General features: G+C 41.3%; 1 pseudogene; it reads right to left on the reverse strand.

The window, feature by feature from the left end:
- Positions 1-7915: 7915 nt before the first annotated feature.
- Positions 7916-15248, reverse strand: LOC117527893 (annotated as a pseudogene).
- Positions 15249-19077: the final 3829 nt, after the last annotated feature.

The raw sequence follows: 19077 nt of genomic DNA on the forward strand, positions 1-19077 counted from the left end.
TTTTATGCTTAAATAGATTTTTGGTAGTTATTGGTGGTCTGGGAGCAGGCACCGTCTCTACGGGGATGGGGTAATAGGGGGATGGCAGGGGGAGAGAAGCTGCAGAGAGGTGTATAAGACCACAGCTCTGCCTCCTGGTCCCAACGCTAGACAGTCACAGTTTGGAGGATCCCAAAAAATTGGCCAGATTTCTAGAAATGAGAGCTGCTCCCTCTAAAGTGGGATGGATGCCGTCTCTCCTAACAAGACCAGGTTTTCCCCAGAAGCTTTGCCAATTATCAATGAAGCCCACCTCATTTTTTGGACACCACTCAGACAGCCAGCAATTCAAGGAGAACATGCGGCTAAACATGTCACTCCCGGTCTGATTGGGGAGGGGCCCAGAGAAAACAACAGAGTCCGACATTGTTTTTGCAAAGTTACACACCGATTCAATGTTAATTTTAGTGACCTCCGATTGGCGTAACCGAGTGTCATTACTGCCGACGTGAATTACAATCTTACCAAATTTACGCTTAGCCTTAGCCAGCAATTTCAAATGTCCTTCGATGTCGCCTGCTCTGGCCCCCGGAAGACAATTGACAATGGTTGCTGGTGTCGCTAACTTCACATTTCTCAAAACAGAGTCGCCAATAACCAGAGTTTGATCCTCGGCGAGTGTATCGTCGAGTGGGGAAAAACGGTTAGAGATGTGAACGGGTTGACGGTGTACACGGGGCTTCTGTTTAGGGCTACGCTTCCTCCTCACAGTCACCCAGTCAGCCTGCCTTCCCGACTGCACGGGGTCTGCCAGGGGGGAACTAACGGCGGCTAAGCTACCTTGGTCCGCACCGACTACAGGGGCCTGGCTAGCTGTAGAATTTTCCACGGTGCGGAGCCGAGCCTCCAATTCGCCCAGCCTGGCCTCCAAAGCTACGAATAAGCTGCACTTATTACATGTACCGTTACTGCTAAAAGAGGCCGAGGAATAACTAAACATTTCACACCCAGAGCAGAAAAGTACGGGAGAGACAGGAGAAGCCGCCATGCTAAAACGGCTAAGAGCTAGTAGCTACGCTAAGCTAGCGGATTCCCAAACAGGGAATCCGACACTAGACAGGCTGTGGAGCAGCACAGGTAACGCACGACAACAGTGCTAAAATAAAATAAAAATCCACTAGACAGGCTGTGGAGCAGCACAGGTAACGCACAACAACAGTGCTAAAAAATAAAATAAAATAAAAATAAAAATCCACTGGACAGGCTGTGGAGCAGCACAGGCAATGCACGACAACAGTGCTAAAACAAAATAAAAATCCACTAGACAGGCTGTGGAGCAGCACAGGTAACGCACGACAACAGTGCTAAAATAAAATAAAAATCCACTAGACAGGCTGTGGAGCAGCACAGGTAACGCACAACAACAGTGCTAAAAATAAAATAAAATAAAAATAAAAATCCACTGGACAGGCTGTGGAGCAGCACAGGTAACGCACAACAACAGTGCTAAAAAATAAAATAAAATAAAAATCCACTGGACAGGCTGTGGAGCAGCACAGGCAACGCACGACAACAGTGCTAAAACAAAAATAAAAATCCACTAGACAGGCTGTGGAGCAGCACAGGTAACGCACAACAACAGTGCTAAAACAAAATAAAAATCCACTAGACAGGCTGTGGAGCAGCACAGGTAACGCATGACAACAGTGCTAAAACAAAATAAAAATCCACTAGACAGGCTGTGGAGCAGCACAGGTAACGCACGACAACAGTGCTAAAACAAAATAAAAATCCACTAGACAGGCTGTGGAGCAGCACAGGTAATGCACAACAACAGTGCTAAAACAAAATAAAAATCCACTGGACAGGCTGTGGAGCAGCACAGGTAACGCACAACAACAGTGCTAAAACAAAATAAAAATCCACTGGACAGGCTGTGGAGCAGCACAGGTAACGCACAACAACAGTGCTAAAAAATAAAATAAAATAAAAATAAAAATCCACTGGACAGGCTGTGGAGCAGCACAGGCAACGCACGACAACAGCGCTAAATAAAAATCCACTGGACAGGCTGTGGAGCAGCACAGGTAACGCACGACAACAGCGCCCCAAAAAATAAAATCAAAATCAAAATCCACTGGACAGGCTGTGGAGCAGCACAGGTAACGCACGACAACAGCGCTAAATAAAAATCCACTGGACAGGCTGTGGAGCAGCACAGGTAACGCACGACAACAGCGCCCCAAAAAATAAAATCAAAATCAAAATCCACTGGACAGGCTGTGGAGCAGCACAGGTAACGCACGACAACAGTGGTAAAAAATAAAATAAAAATCCAATAAAAATCCACTGGACAGGCTGTGGAGCAGCACAGGTAACGCACGACAACAGTGCTAAAAAATAAAATAAAAATCCACTGGACAGGCTGTGGAGCAGCACAGGTAACGCACGACAACAGTGCTAAAAAAAAAAATAAAAAAAATAAATTAATTAAATAAAATAATAAAATAAAAATCCACTGGACAGGCTGCGGAGCAGCACAGGTAACACACGACAACAGTGGTAAAAAATAAATAAAAATCCACTAGACAGGCTGTGGAGCAGCACAGGTAACACACGACAACAGTGCCAAAAAAAATAAAATAAAAATCAAAATCCACTGGACAGACTGTGGAGCAGCACAGGCAACGCACGACAACAGTGCTAAAACAAAATAAAAATCCACTAGACAGGCTGTGGAGCAGCACAGGTAACGCACAACAACAGTGCTAAAAAATAAAATAAAATAAAAATAAAAATCCACTGGACAGGCTGTGGAGCAGCACAGGTAACGCACAACAACAGTGCTAAAAAATAAAATAAAAATAAAAATCCACTGGACAGGCTGTGGAGCAGCACAGGCAACGCACGACAACAGTGCTAAAACAAAATAAAAATCCACTAGACAGGCTGTGGAGCAGCACAGGTAACGCACAACAATCAGTATCTCATCCAGGTTCCATCCACAGACAAACAGCCAAGCAGAATGGGTAAACCAAGATCTTGAGTTCACCCTCCGGTGTGTCACATCTTCCCATCTGTTGTCCTGGAATACGCCCACAACTCACAAGTCAGTTCTGCTACTGGTCTCCCTCCATTTGAGTGTTCCCTGGGTTACCAGCCTCCATTATTCCCAGCTCAAGAAGAGGATGTGGCTGTACCATCCGTGCTGGACCACCTGCGGAGCTATCGACAGGTGTGGAAGACAGGCCAGTCTGCCCTGCTCCAGACGAGGGACAGGACCCAAGCCATGCATATTGGCATTGTACGCTGGCCCCTCAGTACCGACCGGGCCAGGAGGTGTTGTTGTTGGCCATGGACATTCCACTCCAGTCGGAATCCCACAAGCTGACCCCTCGCTTCATTGGGCCATTCATTGTGGACTGGGTGCTCAGCCCTGCAGCAGTCTGACTCCATCTGCCCCGGCCCTTTTGCATTCATTCCAAGGCTCCCAGATCAAGCCTGTTCACACCAGCCTGCTGTATGTTCAGCTTCCTGACCAGACAGTGCTCTTTGTCTCTTATTGTTCCTTCTCCCAGTCATCTCTGTGGGCGGCCACCTGGTTCTGGACTCTAATCATTGCACCTATTCTGGTCCAGTCTGTGTCTCCTGCTCCGGGGTTTCCTGCACATTCCGTAGTATAATTAATAGTATTCCGTAGTGTGTGTGTGTATATATATATATATATATATATATATATACACATACATACAGTGGGGAAAATAAGTATTTGACCCCCTATCAGTTTTGCAGGTTTTCCCACCTACAAAGAATGGAGAGGTAATTACTCAAAAATAAACTGATGACTGATGCATCGTGTGCTTAAATACTTAAGCTTCAAAGACAAAATAGATTTTTTCCTGCCAGTCACCAGGAATTGGATATTTTGGGCCAAAATCACAGAATTTTGAATTTTTCTCAAATTCTGAAAAATAAGATTATTGTAACTTTATATCCCACATTTTTTTAACACTTAATTGCTGCAGCTTTTTCATTGTTAATAGTCAATAGGGGAGGGCACTGATCATGTGACTTCACTGCATTTGGCAGAAATTGTCATATTCCATGGGGGGTTTGGGGTCATGCCCCGTACGACATACAGACGTAAAAAAATTTCCTACATCTCATTTTTCAAGACCCAAGCTTACAACTATAGATTCTCTAACTTTGGCCAATAACTATTCATTTGACGTAGCCTTAGTTAATTATTTTAATTACCTCCACCAAGGAGGTTATGTTTTCGGTCGCGTTTGTTTGTTTGTCTGTCTGTTTGTCAACAGGATAACTCAAAAAATTTTGAACGGATTTTGATGAAATTTTGTGGAGTGGTTGGAAATGACAAGAGGAACAAGTGATTAAATTTTAGTGGTGATCCGGATCACGATCCGGATCCCGATGCTAACGCATTAGCATGTCTATGGCATTTTCAGTGTTAAAAGTTAGCATTAATCAGTTGCAGCTGTCATCACGTTCGGGTGCATTTGTTTTCAAATTGTAATATTTCTTAAATTTATTTTTGTTTATATATTAATAATCTAATGATTATTATATACAATTTCACAGAAAGAGACAAAAAGAAATAGATCACTGTGCCAAGGAGGGAATCTCTTTAGGGTCAGTGACCCCATGGCCTTGTTTAGAGAAGTGTTTCATAAATGTTAAAAAATTCATATATTTGCAGTTTAGTTGAATAATAAATCAAATTTTGTCTCTTTTTTTTTTTTTTTGTCTATAAGCACATGCAATATCAATATCAGTGCACACATGACAGTAGCTTCTGGGAAAGGTGCAAGTTGCAATAAACTGTGATGCTAAGGATACATGCTATCAAGTCACAGCAGATGAAACTTTTTTTACTACTGAGCAAACATCATTGTTAGACTTTTTTAGGTTCAATGATTCCACGACGTGTAGATGTTATGGCGTCAGTGACCCCATGGCCTTGGCGGAGGTTTGCACTCTCTGAGTGCTTCTAGTTAGTTATTGTATAATTGGCTTTTAAAAGATGTCCCGTACGACACAACAAGTCTTTGCAGAAGCAGTTTCTCACCAATTCAAATACACTTGCAAAAGCTAACAGATAACCACGGTTAATGAATAGGCCTATGTGGAGCTTTCCGGTAGACAATGAAAGTTGAGTTTTTCATAGATTTTTAAAATCTTGTTTGTTTGTTCTCATGTTCAAATTTTGTCTAAGAGTTCAAGTTATAATTAACTGTCTTCTTACCAAAAACAAAGTATTTTCTATTCTAGGTTCAAGACCATTGTATTAAAAATGTACGTTACTTGAAAACCTGTGAGGATTGAGGTATTTGTACCCATGTAACATACAACCCCAATTCCAATGAAGTTGGGACATTGTTTAAACTGTAAATAAAAACAGAATCCAATAATTTGCAAGTCCTCTTCAGCCTATATTCAATTGAATACACCACAAAGACAAGATATTTAATGTTCAAGCTGATAGACTTTTTTGTTTTGGTGCAAATATTTGCTCATTTTGAAATGGATGACTGTAGCACATTTCAACATAGTTGGGACAGGGCAACAAAAGACTGGGAAAGTTGATGAATGCTCAAAGAACACCTAATTGGAAACAGGTGAGTGTCATGATTGGGTATAAAAGGAGCATCCCCAAAAGGCTCAGCCATACACAAGCAAAGATGGGGCGAGGATAACGACTTTGTGAACTGCATGAAAAAATAGTCCAACAGTTTAAGAACAATGTTTCTCAACATTCAATTGCAAGGAAATTAGGGATTCCATCATCTACAGTCCATAATATAATCAGAAGATTCAGAGAATCTGGAGAACTTTCTACACGTAAGCGGCAAGGCGGAAAACCAACATTGAATGCCTATGACCTTTGATCCCTCAGGCAGCATTGCATTAAAAACCGACATCATTGTGTAAAGGATCTTACCACATGGACTCAAGAACACTTCAGAAAACCATTGTCAGTTAACACAGTTTGTCGCTATATCTACATGTGCAAGTTAAAACTCTACCATGCAAAGTGAAAGCCATACATCAACAACATCCAGAAACGCTGCTGCGTTTTCTGGGCCTGAGGTCATTTGAAATGGACAGACGCAAAGTGGAAAAGTGTAAAGAATTCTCTACAAGGGTCAAGACAAAAGTCAGACTATCAGAGCAAGAATTTTAGCTGAGGAAGCTTCTGCGATTTAAAACGAAACATCCTCGCATCAAGCAACCCAGTCCAGTCGAAGATTCAAGCTTCTCTACTATGGAAACCACCTGGACAACTGAGAGCCTACACAGAAACGGTGAAATACGACAACAGAGACCCCAGACTGTTGAACAACTGAAGTCATACATCAAGCAAGAATTGGAAAGAATTCCACCTACAAAGCTTCAACAATTAGTGTCCTCAGTTCCCAAATGCTTATTGAGTGTTATTAGAAGGAAAAGTGATGTAACACAGTGGTAAACATACCACTGACCCAGCTTTTTTGAAATGTGTTGCAGGCATCCATTTCAAAATGAGCAAATATTTGCACAAAACAATAAAGTTTATCAGTTTGAACATTAAATATCTTGTCTTTGTGGTGTATTCAATTGAATATAGGTTGAAGAGGATTTGCAAATCATTGTATTCTGTTTTTATTTACATTTTACACAACGTCCCAACTTCATTGGAATTGGGGTTGTACATGTTAAGTCGTTTATCCCATACGACATACAACCCCAGTTTTCCTCCACACACTGTAATAAGATAATTTATCAAGCACAAAATCAGTCATTTAGATATTCTACAACATATGCTGTAACAACCTTAACTGAAATGACAGATTATAGAACTGTTTTGGGATAAACCGTATAATTTTTCAGAGCGTACAATACATTTACGATGTCCCATACGACACACTGCCCTGTACTTTTGTAAAGTCTCTGCATTTAATAAAAAATAGTCTTATATGAGAAAAGGTTTCATTTGGCTTCTTCTAAGATTCTAGAGAACATTTACAGCATGGTTACATGAATCTGTGTCCATTCAACTCACAGACTTTTTGTGTTGAATTTACTGGAAAGAATTTTACCAATTTTCTGCATCCCATATGACATGTTTGATTTTTTTTTTTTTTTTTTTTGCCTGTTTCCCCCAAAAAACATTTCTGATCAAAAGTATACACAAGGCAATATTGCCCAGTGGTATCACAACCTATCTGCACCCAAATGTAGGTACTTGCTCTAACACGTATGACACATATGGAATCGCCCATTACTGGACTCCAAGTGGAGATATGAGCCAGAATCGGACTGAGTTTACTGTCCTCAAACTTCTCCTCCTTGTAATGATCCACCACGATGTCCGTCTCGACTGAAATCAGCTTCTTCTTGTCAAACTCTCTGAGGTGCAGCAGGATCGGCTCGCCAAGCTGCTCATAGCAGAACAGCACCTGATCACACAGAAAAGATGAACATTTGCCAGAGAGTCTCAGTCTCTCTCTCCCTCCAAATCTAAGTTGAACAATAAGAGTCAAAAGACAGGATCAAAGCTAAGATCAAAGTTCAGGTATCGGCAACAAAGTCCACTCATGGGGATCAAAGATCAATACCACAGGTCCGAAATCAAGATCAAAAATTTGCATTCAGGATTTATATTTGGTAGTAAGAATCAAAAGTCAGGATCCACCCTTTGAACTTCGTATGTTCATCTCACTCTGATCTTGCTCTTGTAATCAGCATCAAAGGGTGGATCCTGACTTTTGATTCTTATTACAAAACTTTGTCCGTCAGGATCAAAGATCAACGATCAGCATCAACAGCCACTGATTATAATATCACAAGTCAACAATCAGGAGCAAAGGTCAGGATCCGCTCTTTGATCCTGATAACATCATCAAAGACAGACTGCAAAGAAAATAATTTCCTCAGTGAGGTTCAAAAGTCAGCTCACACTTGATATGTGCAAAACGTCAAAGACAGATGTGCAGGCCATTTTGAAAACAGAACTACCTTTTGAGGTTTGAAATAAGTTTTTAGACTGTTGGCAAAAACAGATCTGAGGATCTGATCAGTTAGTCCAGAGCTTACTGTTGGAGGACATGATAACCCACAGAGACATCCACAGTTCACACAACTTCTCACTTCCATGCCCTTCTGTTTCTTGGCCTCATAGTAGGGTGAATGTTCTGCCAGATGGCGGTTTGGGGCACACAGGTAGTAGATGTTCCGTGTGCCAGCCTTCATGCGGGCGGCGTACTCGACCAGACTGGTCTGCTGTCCTTCAGGCAGAACAAACGACTCGAACCACAGCAGCTTGCCAATATCTTCCTGCACAGGGATTGAACGGACACAGAGTACCAACAGTTTAACTCCAGGAATGATCGTATCTATTTCAGAAAAGTTTTTTGTAACGTTGCCTTTTTGTTTTCTCCTCTTTGACACCTTGACATCCTGTTCCTGGGTGGTGAACGATTCCCTCCCTCAAGAAGAGACCATAATCCTCAAAGAACTTGCTGTACTTTTCTGGTTCCTTCTTGCTTTGGTCGAGCAGAAAACGAATCACCCTTTCCTGCAAAACCTCACGAAGTTTCCTGAAGCCCGACGTGATGACAATTGGTCAACAGATGTGGACGACAACGACACAGATGTAGAGACAAAAATAAATAATACGGTGCACCCTAACTTTCTGGAGAATAAACACATGATGTGGATGAGTGTACACACACACACACACACACACACACACACACACACACACACACACACACACACACACACACACACACACACACACACACACACCAGAATTCTATACATTGCTAAAAACTAATTATGCAGGAAATTAAACAGTAGAAAAGGTTTAACACTGAAGAAGCAAATGATTCTGAGCCATAATTTCTAATGAATGTATCATTTTCATCCATCTTGCCTGAGTTGTTGACATTAGTGATATTGGGATTCTCATTTCTAAATAAGGATATTGTTGGTTCCACAAGGACCCATAAGCTGATTACTGCAGTCCATGATTTTGTTGTTGCACCAATGATAAGGCCATAAATAGATACAAGGATCAATTAACCTGAAGGGTGTCAATTTAGCTCCATCAAGACTAAAACACACCACATTATAAAAATGTCTTGACTACTTTCTACGTAATCCTCCAAACAAACACAAACAACCTCCTTTGGAGAATCTAATCGAAACTAAACAAATCCAGCAAAGTTTACAAAACAAAAGTGTAAAACAGGTATTGTACCTGATGAGGGCGCTCTCCTGCAACAGTTCTCTGCTCAGATTCAGCGGAATGTCCTCGCTGTCCACCACACCTGCACAAATAGATTTGACATTTATGTCAATACTCTGTAAACAAGCATTTCTGTCACATACGTAAACAAACAGCAGGAGTCTGTGAGACGCGGCTCCAGCAGGAGCAGGAGCACGCAGTCGACAGGGATCAGACACAATGATAAACATACCACTGTCCCAGCTTTTTTGAAACGTGTTGCAGGCATCCATTTCAAAATGAGCAAATACACACACTCATCTTCCACTGCTTAGTCCAATCAAGGGCCGCGGGGGGCTGGAGCCTATCCCAGCAATCATAGAGTGTGAGGCGGGATACACCCAGGACAGGACGCCAGTCTGTCGCAGGCCCACAAACAGACAAACAAACACATTCACACCCACTCGCAGACCTATGGACAATTTAAAGATTCCAATCCACCTAACTAAAATCTACAAGTTGTCATCCCATTTTCACAAATATTCATCATTATGGAATAACCCTGCCATTAGGAAGGTCAACGGTATTCTGGAGGTAGTGGCATTCAAGTGACATACTATTGGGGATCTTTACAAAGAGGGTGTTTTTATGTCATATGAAGACCTGTCTAAACATTATGGCCATAATAAGGGCAAAGACCAGTTTTGGAGATATTTACATACAAGAAATTGTGTGATCTCCAACTATAAAACTGCTAGTAATGGTGGTCTTAGGTATATGGGTCAGCACTCACGGTATTTGTATGAAAAGGCTTTGGGAGAAGTAATTAAACAAGAGAGATGGCTGGCTATTCTAGCAGAATGTGGCAAGTATGTAAAGCAAGTAAAAGGGAAATTCACTCAGTACAAAATACTACATAGGTATTATCATACACCAGTAAGGTTACATAGAATGAAACTGATACCTGATCATTTATGCTGGAAATGTCAGATAGCACCCAGAACGTTTCTTCATTGTATTTGGGAATGCCCTCAAACTGGACTATTCTGGACTAAAGTGTTGGACATTCTGAGCAGATGGTATGGTCTAGGATTCCTTTGAGTCCACATCTTGTGGACTCACCTCATCAAAGCCCACCTCATCAAAAAATGAGGTGGGCTTCATAGATAATTGGCAAAGCTTCTGGGGAAAACCTGGTCTTGTTAGGAGAGACGGCATCCATCCCACTTTGGATGGAGCAGCTCTCATTTCTAGAAATCTGGCCAATTTTCTTAAATCCTCCAAACCGTGACTATCCAGGGTTGGGACCAGGAAGCAGAGTTGTAGTCTTACACACCTCTCTGCAGCTTCTCTCCCCCTGCCATCCCCTCATTACCCCATCCCCGTAGAGACGGTGCCTGCTCCCAGACTACCAATAACCAGCAAAAATCTATTTAAGCATAAAAATTCAAAAAGAAAAAATAATATAGCACCTTCAACTGCACCACAGACTAAAACAGTTAAATGTGGTCTGTTAAACATTAGGTCTCTCTCTTCTAAGTCCCTGTTAGTAAATTATATAATAATTGATCAACATATTGATTTATTCTGCCTTACAGAAACCTGGTTACAGCAGGATGAATATGTTAGTTTAAATGAGTCAACACCCCGAGTCACACTAACTGTCAGAATGCTCGTAGCACGGGCCGGGGCGGAGGATTAGCAGCAATCTTCCATTCCAGCTTATTAATTAATCAAAAACCCAGACAGAGCTTTAATTCATTTGAAAGCTTGTCTCTTAGTCTTGTCCATCCAAATTGGAAGTCCCAAAAACCAGTTTATTTGTTATATCTATCGTCCACCTGGTCGTTACTGTGAGTTTCTCTGTGAATTTTCAGACCTTTTGTCTGACTTAGTGCTTAGCTCAGATAAGATAATTATAGTGGGCGATTTTAACATCCACACAGATGCTGAGAATGACAGCCTCAACACTGCATTTAATCTATTATTAGACTCTATTGGCTTTGCTCAAAAAGTAAATGAGTCCACCCACCACTTTAATCATATCTTAGATCTTGTTCTGACTTATGGTATGGAAATAGAAGACTTAACAGTATTCCCTGAAAACTCCCTTCTGTCTGATCATTTCTTAATAACATTTACATTTACTCTGATGGACTACCCAGCAGTGGGGAATAAGTTTCATTACACTAGAAGTCTTTCAGAAAGCGCTGTAACTAGGTTTAAGGATATGATTCCATCTTTATGTTCTCTAATGCCATATACCAACACAGTGCAGAGTAGCTACCTAAACTCTGTAAGGGAGATAGAGTATCTCGTCAATAGTTTTACATCCTCATTGAAGACAACTTTGGATGCTGTAGCTCCTCTGAAAAAGAGAGCTTTAAATCAGAAGTGTCTGACTCCATGGTATAACTCACAAACTCGTAGCTTAAAGCAGATAACCCGTAAGTTGGAGAGGAAATGGCGTCTCACTAATTTAGAAGATCTTCACTTAGCCTGGAAAAGAGTCTGTTGCTCTATAAAAAAGCCCTCCGTAAAGCTAGGACATCTTTCTACTCATCACTAATTGAAGAAAATAAGAACAACCCCAGGTTTCTTTTCAGCACTGTAGCCAGGCTGACAAAGAGTCAGAGCTCTATTGAGCTGAGTATTCCATTAACTTTAACTAGTAATGACTTCATGACTTTCTTTGCTAACAAAATTTTAACTATTAGAGAAAAAATTACTCATAACCATCCCAAAGACGTATCGTTATCTTTGGCTGCTTTCAGTGATGCCGGTATTTGGTTAGACTCTTTCTCTCCGATTGTTCTGTCTGAGTTATTTTCATTAGTTACTTCATCCAAACCATCAACATGTTTGTTAGACCCCATTCCTACCAGGCTGCTCAAGGAAGCCCTACCATTATTTAATGCTTTGATCTTAAATATGATCAATCTATCTTTGTTAGTTGGCTATGTACCACAGGCTTTTAAGGTGGCAGTAATTAAACCATTACTTAAAAAGCCATCACTTGACCCAGCTATCTTAGCTAATTATAGGCCAATCTCCAACCTTCCTTTTCTCTCAAAAATTCTTGAAAGGGTAGTTGTAAAACAGCTAACTGATCATCTGCAGAGGAATGGTCTATTTGAAGAGTTTCAGTCAGGTTTTAGAATTCATCATAGTACAGAAACAGCATTAGTGAAGGTTACAAATGATCTTCTTATGGCCTCGGACAGTGGACTCATCTCTGTGCTTGTTCTGTTAGACCTCAGTGCTGCTTTTGATACTGTTGACCATAAAATTTTATTACAGAGATTAGAGCATGCCATAGGTATTAAAGGCACTGCGCTGCAGTGGTTTGAATCATATTTGTCTAATAGATTACAATTTGTTCATGTAAATGGGGAATCTTCTTCACAGACTAAAGTTAATTATGGAGTTCCACAAGGTTCTGTGCTAGGACCAATTTTATTCACTTTATACATGCTTCCCTTAGGCAGTATTATTAGACGGTATTGCTTAAATTTTCATTGTTACGCAGATGATACCCAGCTTTATCTATCCATGAAGCCAGAGGACACACGCCAATTAGCTAAACTGCAGGATTGTCTTACAGACATAAAGACATGGATGACCTCTAATTTCCTGCTTTTAAACTCAGATAAAACTGAAGTTATTGTACTTGGCCCCACAAATCTTAGAAACATGGTGTCTAACCAGATCCTTACTCTGGATGGCATTACCCTGACCTCTAGTAATACTGTGAGAAATCTTGGAGTCATTTTTGATCAGGATATGTCATTCAAAGCGCATATTAAACAAATATGTAGGACTGCTTTTTTGCATTTACGCAATATCTCTAAAATCAGAAAGGTCTCAGAGTGATGCTGAAAAACTAATTCATGCATTTATTTCCTCTAGGCTGGACTATTGTAATTCATTATTATCAGGTTGTCCTAAAAGTTCCCTAAAAAGCCTTCAGTTAATTCAAAATGCTGCAGCTAGAGTACTGACGGGGACTAGAAGGAGAGAGCATATCTCACCCATATTGGCCTCTCTTCACTGGCTTCCTGTTAATTCTAGAATAGAATTTAAAATTCTTCTTCTTACTTATAAGGTTTTGAATAATCAGGTCCCATCTTATCTTAGGGACCTCGTAGTACCATATCACCCAATAGAGCGCTTCGCTCTCAGACTGCAGGCTTACTTGTAGTTCCTAGGGTTGTAAGAGTAGAATGGGAGGCAGAGCCTTCAGCTTTCAGGCTCCTCTCCTGTGGAACCAGCTCCCAATTCAGATCAGGGAGACAGACACCCTCTCTACTTTTAAGATTAGGCTTAAACTTTCCTTTTTGCTAAAGCTTATAGTTAGGGCTGGATCAGGTGACCCTGAACCATCCCTTAGTTATGCTGCTATAGACGTAGACTGCTGGGGGGTTCCCATGATGCACTGTTTCTTTCTCTTTTTGCTCTGTATGCACCACTCTGCATTTAATCATTAGTGATCGATCTCTGCTCCCCTCCACAGCATGTCTTTTTCCTGGTTCTCTCCCTCAGCCCCAACCAGTCCCAGCAGAAGACTGCCCCTCCCTGAGCCTGGTTCTGCTGGAGGTTTCTTCCTGTTAAAAGGGAGTTTTTCCTTCCCACTGTAGCCAAGTGCTTGCTCACAGGGGGTCGTTTTGACCGTTGGGGTTTTACATAATTATTGTATGGCCTTGCCTTACAATATAAGGCGCCTTGGGGCAACTGTTTGTTGTGATTTGGCGCTATATAAAAAAAAATTGATTGATTGATTGATTGATCTTTGTTTGTTAGGGGATATGTCCCAAGTGATAAATTTGTCAAAGTCTACTTTTGAAGTTATTATGACTAATATCATTACAGCTTTAAAGTTCATCTTGAGACACTGGAAGACAACAAAGGTTCAGGATGTTTGGAAACAGACGCAGTTGTGGAAGCAGCGTCATAGGGGTTGTATGCTCAACAGACAGAAACGGGAAATGAATGATGGGACTTCATTATGGAATAAGTTTTGGACTTATGCAAGAAGGTTTTCTGTTTAGTTAATACTGAAAAATTTAGTATTCTGTGTCCTTTTTGGTTTTCGGTTATCTTCATGCGATTGTTAATTATGTACTGTGCCTTTCAAAAAACAAATAAAACACACAAGAGATGAGGATATCAACATTTTCTGGTGGGAAGGTAATAAAAACATTTTTTTCAGATTACTGGTCCTGCCAAGCAGATTCTACAAAAAAGATGGGAATACTCCTTATTTTCCGAAGCTGTGGACTTTCCTGTGTTCAGTGATGCTCAGTTCAGTGGGCTCACGGCTGCACAGGGAAAAGAATACAGTCACTTTATCGTTAACTCCTTGAATGTTAACAGAGATTCTTCCTGTTGTTGGATCCTGAAGTGCGCAGCTGCATTTCTTCCACTCACACTGTGATTTCACTACAGCTGCATCAAAAATGAATACAGTTCTTACTTTGAAAACCAAGTCACCATCACAAGAAATCACAATTATATAAACTTTGCAATTAATACGCAGTTTCCATGCATGTCAAACCATGGTTGGTGATCTGTACAGACCATGGATCAACTGTGATCAGTTACACCACGACAGTCCTTAAGCTACTCTCACAATGTAGGCATGTAAGTGGCATATTAGTGGCAATTATATAATGGCTGAGTGGATCCTTGTCATTTGATTGGTGCTTTGTATGTCACATGACATGGATTAATTCATCCCATTTGTGTTGCATTGCATTTAGAGTGCAAATTTGGCTCCATACATTTGGTACCATTGCATTCTGCACACACACAGCCCCATGCACGCGCCCACACGTGCTCGTGCACGCGTGTGCACGCGCACCCACATGTGCTCGTGCACGCACATAACAACCCTATTCTGAAGCGAAGGAGTGACAAGGAGATTAACCTGAGGATGTTGTCTTTCTCTTCATACAGTGACTCTGCTCCACTGTACATGTTCTCCGTCTCCATCTTTTCTGCTGACATCAGTGATGTGTTTTATCCAACCAATCATCACTCTAGATCCGAGAGACACATTCATAACAAACAGCATTATACATATGCAAATACGTATTGTATCGGTATCCATGTATCTTGATATGTGTTATAATGGGAGTAGAGTACCTTCCCAGCCCTATGACATACACATTGTATTGATAAAGTAATGGTGGTATTTGTTTTCACATACAGTATTTTACAGTATTCTGGACATGCTGCACTGAAGCCCCTAAAACAGTACTGATTTGTGTATAAATACACAATGTGTGTAAGTATGACCAACTACTGCAGCCTCAATGTTATTTTAAAAAAGATTACACAACTGTGTCTCAAAATAACCCAAGGAACAACATGAGACACAAGTACATTTCTCATGCAAGTAAAAGGTACATTTGCAGGTACTAAAAGACTAACAACATATGAGATGCTGGCGATCACCCATCCTGTATATTTCCTCCTGACCGACCCTCCACACAGCTAATTAAAACTGGCAGACACCAGATTTCTGGCAGAACAGACACACCAGATAAATGTAGACAATGTGCAGTGTAAGTCAATTCCAGAAGCAGACGTGTAAGCCCTGATTTAATGGGAATATTCACAAAGTTACGTGGACAGGCAGATTAACCACATGTTCCAGGTATTCTTCGAAATAAGAATCACACACCTAAAAGATGGCGAGGGTTGGAGCCTTACTTAAAATTCTTCAATTACAAACAGCACCACAAACTTTACACCCCTCATGCTGTTGTGTCGTCAAGCTGCTTGTCTCGGCATATATATATATATATATTTTTTTTTTTTTGGCAAATGTGTGCTTTCAGGGCTCTCCCTAGCATCATGCAGCTGTTTTCCTATTTGATTATTTTTTTTCCACATTATTACGAATTTCTGCGCTTTCCCGGACTGTGTCAGCAAACTGCAAATTGTCAGCCAGCGGAGGAGCTACGCGTGCACGTGAATGCAGCCTGCGAAAAACAGCCTCGTGTGGGGCTGAGGGCAGCTTTTCCTCAAAAGCCACAATGATAAATTCGCTTTTGTAGCCATGTTATGTTGCACATAATGTTAATAATAATACTATTAACAAGGATATGTTGTTGTTCATTCGGCTGCTCCCGGTTTTGTTCAGGGTTGCCACAGCGGATACAGCCAGATCCGCACTGGTAATTGGCACAAGCCGGATGCCCTTCCTGACGCAACTCCAGTGTTACCTGGAGAAACACACACAGCCGCTGGTGTTCCAAAGAGGTCTCCCATCCAAGTACTAACCAGATCCTACTCTGCTTAGCTTCTGAGATCTGACGGGATCAGGCCGACACAGAGCAGACCTACTGCACTATTAACCAGGATATAATAATTAAAAAAATTTAATAATACATCTTTATCATCTTACTATTTGTAATATTTAAGAATGAAGTAATTTTGCCTAAAACTCAGCAGCGTCATACACTACATAACATAAGCCTTATTTTATTTTTTTAAATAAATGTATTTATTAAAGATACATATAGAGGGGAAATACTACCGAAATTGATTGACTGACTTGATCTTTTCAACACTGTTGGCACTCACCCCCACCCCCACAAGGTCACCATCAAGGAACCCAAGGTCGCTTTACATAGAAACTGATCAGGCTGAGAAGCGGAAATACTCCAAAGTCCTCTCAAATCAATATGGACAAACATATTTCAATCTATCTAATCTATAAGACTTCGGAAGTGGGAGTAACCCAGAGCACCCAGACGAAGACTCACACAAACGGGTGCGAACATACAAACTCCACACAAGAAGGACCAGGTCATGGGAGAGTTCCCATGGGATAAAAAAGCTTTTCAACCTACCATCCTTGGTTCTCAAGACCAGGCACCTAAATGGCTCTACTCTACGCTTTTATTTTACTCTTCCTTTCTAGATATTTAAATATACCTTAGTATACTAGCATAGTTCCACCTTAGAATTGGAATATAATATATAAGATATACCTTACTGAATTTTCCTGAACCTGAGGCATTTTCTACATCAGGCAATGGTGCTAACCACTAGGCCACTATGTTGTCCATGGGCATCTGTTTGTCTTTTTCCTGTTGCTGGGGCCCTCAACACTGAGGCCCCCGCATGTTGGCTCACGTTCAGAGAAACATACCACATGGCTATGGCTCCATCAGGTTGGATGGGGATCATCGGTGCACAACCATTTATAGATCTCATTAGAGATATTCAATTAGATTCAGGTCTGGGCTCTGGCTGGGCCACTCAAGGACAATCACAGTTGTCCTGAAGCCATTCCTTTGATATCTTGGCTGTGTGTTTAGGGTCACTGTTCTGCTGCAAAATGAACCGTTTCCCAGTCTGAGGTCAAAAGCGCTCTGGAGCAGGTTTCAACAAGGATGTCTGTCTCTGATGCTACCACCACCATGCTTCACTATTCGGATGGTTCCTGGTTTCCTCCAAACATGACACCTAGCATTCTTGCCAAAGAATTCAATGTTGTCTCAACCGACCAGAGAATTTTGTTTCTCATGGTCCGAGGGTCCTTCAAGTGCCTTTTGGGAAACTCCAGGTGGGCTGCCATGTGCTTCTTATTAAAGAGTGGCTTCTGTCTGGCCACTCTACCATACACACCTGACTGGTGGATTGCTACAGAGTTGGTGTTCTTCTGGAAGGTTCTCCTCTCTCTACAGAGGAATGCTGGAGCTCTGAGTGACCATCGGGTTCTTGGTCATCTCCCTGACTAAGGCCCTTCTCCCCCTTTCGCTCAGTTAGACGGGCGGCCAGCTCTAAGAAGAGTCCTGGTGGATCTGAACATCTTCCATTTACTGATGATGGAGGCCACTGTGCTCACTGGGACCTTCAAAGCAGCAGAAATGTTTCTGTGCCCTACACCAGATTTGTCCCTCAAGACAATCCTGTTTCTGAGGTCTATAGACAATTCCTTTGACTTCATACCTAGTTTGTGCTCTGACATGCACTATCAACTGTGGGACCTTATATGTAGACAGGTGTGTGCCATTCCAAATCATGTCCAATGAACTGAATTTACCCCAGGTGGACTCCAATTAAGCTGTAGAAACATCTCAAGGATGATCAATAGAAACAGGATGCACCTGAGCTCAATTTTGAGCTTCATGGCAAAGGCTGTGAATATTTATGTACATGCGATTTCTTAGTTGTTATTTTTTTATATAATTTGCAAAAATCTCAAAAAATGTTTTTCACATTGTCATTATGGGGTATTGTGTGTAGAATTTTGAGGAAAAAAATTAATTTAATCCATTTAGGAATGAGGCTGTAACATAAAATGTGGATGCACCGGAGCATCCATGAGCCACTCTTTGACCTCATTAATATGCAACCCCCCCCCCCCCCCCACACACACACACACACACAATTGGAATTACCCATATGCCAAGTTTGGTTCGTTTGGACCCAAGGGCCTTGGAGATATTGTGCCAAGGGGGGGCGCTCTCAACTACTTCCCCTACCGATGCTTCATCTGAAGGGGCGGGGGATAATAAGGAGGATGCTAAGAGGCACAATTTAATTTATGGTGACATAATTCAAAAATGTCTTGCTTTGCAGGTTGGGGATAATTTGACAGTAAAATTAAGACAAAGCAACAGCCAAAAGTCCAAAATGTTGTGCAAAATAGGAAAAATGTGCCTGGCTTCTAGACCTAGGGCAATGTATAAGGTCAGGTAACAGAGTATCATGCTGTAAATTGAGAAACCATTATTTATTTGTGTGTTTGTTCCACTACTCCTCTGATGTGCTTGGCTCAATAGCCACTGAATGTGCTGTGTGCATGTAGGCTGACCATAGAAATGACCTTGAGGGGTTTGTTTTGGCAA

The sequence above is a fragment of the Thalassophryne amazonica genome, chromosome 16 (assembly GCF_902500255.1).
Source record: "Thalassophryne amazonica chromosome 16, fThaAma1.1, whole genome shotgun sequence".
NCBI lineage: Eukaryota > Metazoa > Chordata > Actinopteri > Batrachoidiformes > Batrachoididae > Thalassophryne > Thalassophryne amazonica.